The following is an 8490-nucleotide window of genomic DNA, read 5'->3' as shown; positions in this document are numbered from 1 at the left end:
CTGTTGAATTTTGTTTTTTAATACACATATAATGAACAAATAGTCAAAGATATACAAAAAAAAAGGAAAAAACAAAAGATACGCCCTAAGATGTTCTCTTCAAGCAGTGGCTTAAACTTCAAAAAAATGGAAACATTAGCAATATCAATTGTCAGTATTGACTGAATTAACCACATACGTGTTAAACACATTCTGTTCAAGAGACTATCAAGCAGATTTTAAAGAAAGATGGTGGCATCAAATGTATTGAATACAGGAGGAGGCACACAATGCACTGTAGATGGAAAAACGCAGGTAACTTCCCACTCCAGTGCCAGCTATTTTGTATTTTAGAAAATGAATGTTACATAGATTGAGTATTATCTAAATAGCCACAGAATGATCTGGGGAAGCACTTCCTATTTAAACATAGTAATAAGGAACAGAATGCATGTGTATTCAAACCAAATGGGATAATTAAAGACTAAATAAAAAGATCTTCATGTCAGGGGATGTTTTGCCAAATAAGTTTTGCACTAAATTTTTCAAAATCTTGTTTTACAGCTGTGGGGGGGTTTCAGACCTGTGGGCTCGGTAGGATGACCCTGTGACCTGGGACTCGCATCCACCAGGCCCCTGCCATTCCTGCATCTGCTTACACAAGGGCAGGACTTAGAATGTGCCCAGGTTTTTCAGACCCTTCACGGAGCCCCCAAAACTCTTCATGGTCTGTCTCTTACCTGACACCAAGCCCCCTCCAGGCTGACTTCAGCCCCAGTTCTTCCTTTACTTTCTCCAGGCTGACCTGCCTCTAGGCCCAGAGCTTTTTTTTGTTTTTTTCCCCTGGGGGAAATAGGTGGGGTGTTAGAAACATCTTCATCTCGATTATTCTTAACTACTTCTCTCTACTTAGTACAAAATAGTGATATAACCCTGTTCTCTCAAGACAGCATGCAAGTACCCTTTTTTTTTTAATTGAGATATGATTGACCTGAGGGCATTGGAACACTGCTGACCTGGAATACAGCAAAGCTCTGGCCAGGACATCAGTCCTTACTTCTTTCTCTTCCTCCCCTGGCCTCATCATTCAATTTCAAGTTTTAGTATCGCACACTTCCCCCTCTATAAGACTTCATCACTGCAGGGATTTTCTTTGAGGTCAAGATGTGTCTTCAACACTAACCAAAACGGTATCCTTCTTTCTTATCATTGATCCTTCAACATCCGGCTCAGGGCTGGACCCTAATAGGAACTCATTCAGTATTTGTTGAATTATTAGATTCCTGGTGCCCCCTTACAAGTTCTGTGGCTTTGGGTAAACTACTTAACCTCTCTGAGCCTGTCTGCCTCTATAAGATTAAGGAAGATCAAGGTCATCTCCAGGGCCAGACAATCAAGTATACCGACCCCATGGTTCTCATCCCTCCATTCCCCCAACCGACACAAACCTCCCCTCACTGGGACATCCTGGAAAGGGTTGCCACACTTGGCCTCAGACCTGCACCTCTGGGGTTTTGTCACACACAGGTGTTAATTAGTTCCTCTTTAGGACCCAGGTGGAATCTGGGTCTGTGTTTTCAGCAAACATTTCAGGCGATTCTGGACAAGGCTCTTTGAAGACCAGGAACCCTAATACAGGGGTTTGGATTCCCTGGCGCCGCGCGATCTCTCCTGGGCCCCAACTCCCACCTCAGAAGGCCAAGCCTCTTCCCAAGCTCCAGCCTCCCGCACCCGAATGCTCCCACTTCCCCGCTTACCTGGAGCAGAAGGTAATAGATCCTTTACCGGCGCAGAGGAACCGCACACTGGCCCTAAACGCGCGCACAGGTGGGAGAGAGCGGCTGTGAGGACTCCACCCAGCAGAGACGCGGCTCCTCCTGGAGCCCCTCCTGGAGCCCCTCCAGGAGGGGCGGGACCCAGAGAAGGATGCGGGTTTCTCCTGTCATTGTAATAAGCACTTAAGTGTCCTTGGCCTTGATCTAAGGCTTCTTCCTCGTAATAACCTTGTAGGACTGTTTCCGTCATTGTTTGCATTTTTCAGATGAGCAAGCTAAAGTATAGAGAGGTCGAGAAAGTCAGAGATTTCAACCCAAAGCGTGCCAGCTGGGTTACCAATTGAGCAATCCTTTCTTCACAGTTAACCCTGAGGGAGCCCATATGAAGCAAGCAGTGAGTGGTTGGTTCATAGATACCAACTGATTTTATAAGGAAATTCTTGAGAAATAAGCTGTTCTTTTTTTCTGATACAACGTATAGAACAGAATTGTAAAGTGATTAAGTTGTTATACTATTGATGACTGGGAGGTTCACTGTCCTATCATCTCTACCTTGTATAAGCTTTAACATTTCCGTAACAAGATTAAAAAAAAAGGTTTTTTTTTAATCTTTTAAAAAAGGTTTAGTAACCGAAAACATTCTTGTGTTCATGTGAATCCAGTATAATGTATAATGGAATCCTGTAGGAAATAATACTGTAGATATGTGCTGTTGTGCGGCTAACTTGTTAAAAGATAAATCAAATCACTAAAATGAAATTGTATTATTATTGGTGAATACTAGTAGATTGCAGGCAAAAAAAGAAAATTATTTAAAAATAAATATTAATACCATTCACGTGGTACTGTAAAAGCAAGTAATACCAGTAACTAAAAAGCAAAGCCAAACATATAAGTTAAATAAATTCATATAGATAAGATGAATTTAACAGTAAATTAAGCATCTTTACACACACAAAGCAGTATTTCCTATTTTACAAGATTACACCCTTTCTTAAAGACAAATAAAATGCATTCAAGTGGGTGCTCAGTGGAGGAAGAGAATGGGATGTGGGGTTGTGGTCTTGTGTGGAATAATGTGGTTTGACTGAGACGCACGCACTATTAAATCAAAAATCTCAAGGAGAGAGAGTTCCCTCTGGCAGGAACTCTTCATGCACACAAACTGATACACTAGAATGTCTTATTTATGAAATTGAAACATGCTCTTTAAAAAAAGAAGTCCTGTTCATTTTGTCCCACTATGCCTCAGTTTTTTTTAACTGTAAAAAGAAAGTCTGTATCTATTAACATTTCCACTGACAGTATATGATTTCCCTCGCAATCCTTGCCAACTGGTTATTATTATCTTCATTTTTGTTAATCTGGCAGAGAAAATGTGTCTCAATTTAACTGTCTTTTCTCTGATTACTAGTGAGCTTAAGAATTCGTTCATTTGTTAATTTGTATTCTTCGTTGGAGTTTTCTGGAGCGCCCTCTTTTTTTCTCTTTACTTTTCTCTGAAGGACCTATCATTCCTCCTTGGCACTATTTAAGATACCTCGGTGCAGAGAGAGGACTTAACATTTTTCTCCTGCCTGGCCTGTTTGCAGGCCATCAGTCTTCTGTATGCAACTGTTTAGTGGAGGCATACAATTGGATTTCTAACTGGCATCTCCAGATTCATGGGTTCAAAACAGAAATCTTGATTGCTCCCCACCTCTCACTGCTGGGAAGCTGCTCGTCCCCCAGCTCTATCTCAATCCAGGGAACATCCATTATCCTCATAGCTAAGGCAAAAACCTAGGAGGCATTTCTGATTTCTCTCATTTCTTTCCTCCTGGCCCAATCCATCAGGAAATCCTGTCATTCTCCCTTTGGACTAATCCCTGGATTCCAGTACACCCTTTTGGGGGACACCTGGGAACACCTGTCTTGGGTTACCTGACTTTGGACCTCCAATATCTCTCTCCAGAATCACACTGTCATATGGGATGTGACTTTGGGACCAGGTTTGGGTTCCTGTGAGACCTGTGGAGACCACTGGCCTAGGGCAGCTCCTTAGGAAGCACTGAGTCCTAAGGAGCAGGCAGCGGAAGAGCTGTTTGCCAAAGAGGCTAAGAAAAGCAGTCAGAGGCCAGTCAGCACCAGCACGTGTATGAGAGATCAAAACAACTTTAAAGGGAATGAAGAAGTGTTCAGTGGACTCGGACACCAGATTGCTGATAAATTAGTGGGAATAATTTCAGTGCAGTGGTTGGAGGTAAAAGCCAGGATGCCTCTGATGGGAGATATGAAAGAGAAATACTGATTATAATTCCTAAATGTAATTAGCCCAGAACCTGAAATCCAAGTAAACTGGATGGATTTTGGAGATTAATTTGCATCTCTGATGGTCGGTAATTGCTTCTCAATTCTGCTCCCTCCCACCTATTGGCTCATTCCATTTACTTTTATGGCCTAACCTACAGATAAAGGAAAATGGTCAAGGATACAAGAATTTTTCCCCTTCAGGGGTTTTAATACCAGACAAGATGAGATTTGCTGTCTTGAGAATGAACCTGAATGTTTTCAATTCTACTAACTCTAATAAAATTACAATAAAATAAAATGTGGAGGTTCTAAGAAAGTGCAACGTATTTAATATTTTCTAGGAAAAAAATGAAATGGAGAGAAATGACAAGCAATGACCATCAGAGAATTGTAGAAGGACATATCCTGGTCACCTCTTCAGGCCACACGTATTCCCTGTGTGGTCTCAACTACCATCTGTCTGTTGAACACTCCCTGTATTTCACTGTAGGTCACCAATATTCTTTTTTTCTGATTCTAAGCACGTCATGCCCTGCCAGATAATTGTAAGATGATTTCCCTAGAAGCACTACTTGTCAAATGAAAAGATTTTTTTAAAGCCACGCACAGAGAAGACACAAGGACCTTGAGCTTGGATGTGATCTCAGCTCTATTATCTACCAGCTAGGTCTCTGAGGAAAAATTACTTGATTCCTCTGAACCTCAGTTTATTTTTATACAAAATAAGTGTAAGACAAAAGCCACTGTGGTTGTGTTAATAATAACAGACGATATGTATTATCCAAATAACAGACACAAAATAGTTATTCCATAAATGACAGTAGCAACAGTTCAGTGACCCTCAACAAGCAAATCGGTAAGAAATTAGTAGATTATAAAAACCTCAGAGTATGGACTTTACTTGAGGAATTATTGACCCCAAACCCTTACTTTAGTTTTCTTTCTTTCTTTTTTTAAAGTATGTTATCCTCTATAGACTGATGGAAGTGCCTAGAACATATGCATATGTTCACTCTATCTGTAGATATTATGTAGTTTAAAAACTTTTCCAACATTCTAATTTTGTGGAAGAAAAGTGGACATAAGCATGGGAAGGAGATCGTTCTGCATAATTTAAAAATATATCTTTACCAATTCTGGGTACAAGGTAATGTATACAATTCAGAAGGTTATTTAAAAAGGGGGGAAACAAACAAAAAATGACAGTGTCTCTGAGTCCGTTCCAACTCACCATTTCACATAATTCCACCAATCCATCTCTCTAAGAGTAAATACTCCTATTTTTCCACACATTCTTTTTTGTAAATTTCAAATCTGGAAAGAAAGGAAGGAAGGAAGGAAGGAAGGAAGGAAGGAAGGAAGGAAGGAAGGAAGGCAGGCAGGCCAGTTGTCTTTTTATTAGTGGTGGGTTAGGGTGGTGACAGCCTGAGAACTCAATGTAAAGTCCTCACTAGAGGTTCTGGTGAGCTCAGTAAGGTGATGCTAGAAGTCTTGGGGCAGGCACGGTGGCTCAGGTGGTTGGAGCTCTGTGCTCCTAACTCCGAAGGCTACCGGTTTGATTCCCACATGGGCCAGTGGGCTCTCAACCACAAGGTTGCCGGTTCGATTCCTTAAGTCCTGCAAGGGATGGTGGGCAGCGCTCCCTGCAACTAACATTGAACACGGCACCTTGAGCTGAGCTGCCGCTGAGCTCCCGGATGGCTCAGTTGGTTGGAGCGCATCCTCTCAACCACAAGGTTGCCTATTCGACTACCTCAAGGGATGGTGGGCTGCGCCCCCTGCAACTAGCAATGGCAACTAGACCTGGAGCTGAGTTGCGCCCTCCACAACTAAGATTGAAAGGACAACAACTTGACTTGGAAAAAATGCCTGGAAGTACACACTGTTCCCCAATAAAGTCCTGTTCCCCTTCCTCAATAAAATCTTTACAAAAAAAAAGGAAGTCTTAATAAACAGTGAAAGGAAGAAATAAAACTGTCATTACCTGCACAAGATGTAATTGTCTTTTAGAAAACCCGAAGAATCTACAGACAATGATAAAGACATAGGGGATTTTAGCAAGTTTATTGTATAAAACAATCAATAGCTATATGTGAACAACAAATAAGCATATTCCTATGTGAGCAAAAAAAGAAAAATAAAACATTGGAAGTGAATCTTATACAATTGCATCAAAATGTAAAACAGCTAGGAATGAATCTAGTAATAAATATGCACGATATTAAGTAATAAATATGATGGTCAAAATCATAAACATTCAGTGAAAGAGATTAAGAAGAACTTTGTAATATAAAAGTATACCACACTTGCATGGATTGTACGACAATATAGTAAAGATGTTAGTCTTCTCCAACTTGAATTACAGCTTCAATGTAATAAAATCCCAAGGGCACTGCTTTAATAATTAAATATGACTTTATTATTTTGCTTAGCTGTGTTCAGAGAATAAACTAAACAGGCAAATACATTATAGAGAACGTTCACCTAGAAGAGTAGATAACCTATGAGTTCTTCAGAAAACATCTACCATCTTTATACTATTTCACACTCAATCTTTTCGTTAAAGTTGGAAACACATTTTTTTTTTTTTGGCAGTTTTATAACTTTATTTGACAATCAGCAGCTAGTTCTGTCTGATCTGCGTAACTGTTTGCAGATTTTTGAAAGTAGGGACAGGTACATAGGTAACCAATCTATGGAGTTTATTTGGAAAATCTTCATCTTCATTATGTTTTCTGGACAACTGCACACAGAGGTTGTAGGCGACATTCCTTATTCCTTTGGCCCAGACAGCTTTGTTGAGTCTGGTGCCATGCACACATCTGGGGTTCCCATCTCCTTCATGGCAAATTTCTGGATTTCTCTGAATACCCGAAGGGCATGCTTCTTGAAACCCACTCCATGAATCACTTGTGAATGTCGATAGTATATTCTCTGGTCACTACTTCGGTGATGGCAGAACGGTCCTTCTTCTCGCCATCCTTTTTTGTGGCAGCCATTGTGCCCACATTGGAAAGGAACAGCGCAAGGTATTGTGCGATGGAAACACATTTTAAAACAATGAAGGACAAAAGTATGTGAAACATAGGCAATTGTACAATCCATAGATTGCTCTTGTCTGGAGACATACAAGGGGAATGTTTTCTATACAAACATATAAATCACATCAGTGTTTGGTTTTATATGTACAGACTATTCGGAAGGGTCTTCAAAAAGCCATCAAGTGGGAATTCCTCTAGAAAGGCAAATAGAGGAGAGGAAGTCACTGTATAGCCATTATACCATGGGAGCCTTTTCCATAATATATGGGGTTTCATTTTACCTTTAAAACCTTTACAGAAAATAGTTCTGGAGTAGAGGCATTTGTGTTCCTGATTAAAGAAAATCTTCATGATCTCCTCAGAGGAGATGGCTATTGTCATGAAGATGAGGCCCAAACCTTCATTCTGTGGCCCTTCTCTCTCCCACAGCACTGTAGCTCCCTGCTGGTGGGGAATGTGCTGTGAACCCTACATCCAAGGCTGCTGGTCAGAGTCCATGGACAGTGAGGCCTCTACAAGTGTGAGGGATGAATATCTGAATGATTGCGCTGTCAATGGCGGGGATGTCACATAGGCAATTGATATTATGTACAGACAGATCCTGAGAAAGATCTATTCTGAATGTGGAGAGTCAGGATTCCTGAGGAACTCACCAAAGGTCAGAAGCACCAGGGAGGTTTAGTTATAAACAAACACACACACACACACACACACACACACACAGGCACACACACACCATCCTACGACTCCTAAAGGCAGAATTCTGATACATTCCATCCAGTACCTGTCCTGGCACTGCTCAGCCTAGTCCAGCCCCCACCTCCCCCACGAAGTTCCCGTTTCCTGAAGGAGCAGGGAAAGGAGAGATGTTACTCCTGGGAGCTTGTATGCTGCGTGGGCGCCTTAGGAGGCTGAGAACTACAGAATGAGTTAGTGAATCAGATACCGGCCATAAGGGCAGATTCTGGAAACACCTGCTTTTAGGGGCAGAAGGTATTAAAACAATCTCAAAGAAACAAGCTAAGACGTGTATACAATTTCACTTGAGAAAAACACACTGAGGACTTTTCAAAATATTCAGTGGATTCAGAAACCAGCTCACTGATGGAATTAGAGAGGAGATTAAGTGCAGTAGTAAAAGGAGGTGGGAACTTAGAAGATGGGAAATGTCATCAGGGGCCTGTCATTTCCTCCATGTTGATGGCATTTAGAGTCTATCCAATGGGATAAAGGAGAGGAAACTCCCTCCAGGATTATAAAAGCCGAACCAGGTCAGATTCTGGTAACAGTGAAGAGAAAATTTGGGCCGTGTTTTGTCCTCTGCCGTGGATCAAGGAAGGCTACCTGTACTGCGAGGAAGAAAGGAGCCGTCACCGCCCCCCAGGCCTAACGGGCACAGGGCT

General features: G+C 41.4%; 1 pseudogene across 1 annotated transcript; it reads right to left on the bottom strand.

Moving 5' to 3' along the window:
* Nucleotides 1–6669: 6669 nt before the first annotated feature.
* LOC308509407 (large ribosomal subunit protein eL31-like) lies at nucleotides 6670–7045 on the bottom strand (annotated as a pseudogene). The gene has a single exon. The product of its transcript is annotated as a large ribosomal subunit protein eL31-like (transcript).
* Nucleotides 7046–8490: the final 1445 nt, after the last annotated feature.

The sequence above is a fragment of the Rhinolophus hipposideros genome, assembly GCF_964194185.1.
Source record: "Rhinolophus hipposideros genome assembly, chromosome: 16".
NCBI lineage: Eukaryota > Metazoa > Chordata > Mammalia > Chiroptera > Rhinolophidae > Rhinolophus > Rhinolophus hipposideros.
The sequence above is the reverse complement of the archived record's forward strand: the minus strand, read 5'-3'. Positions and strand labels throughout refer to the sequence as shown.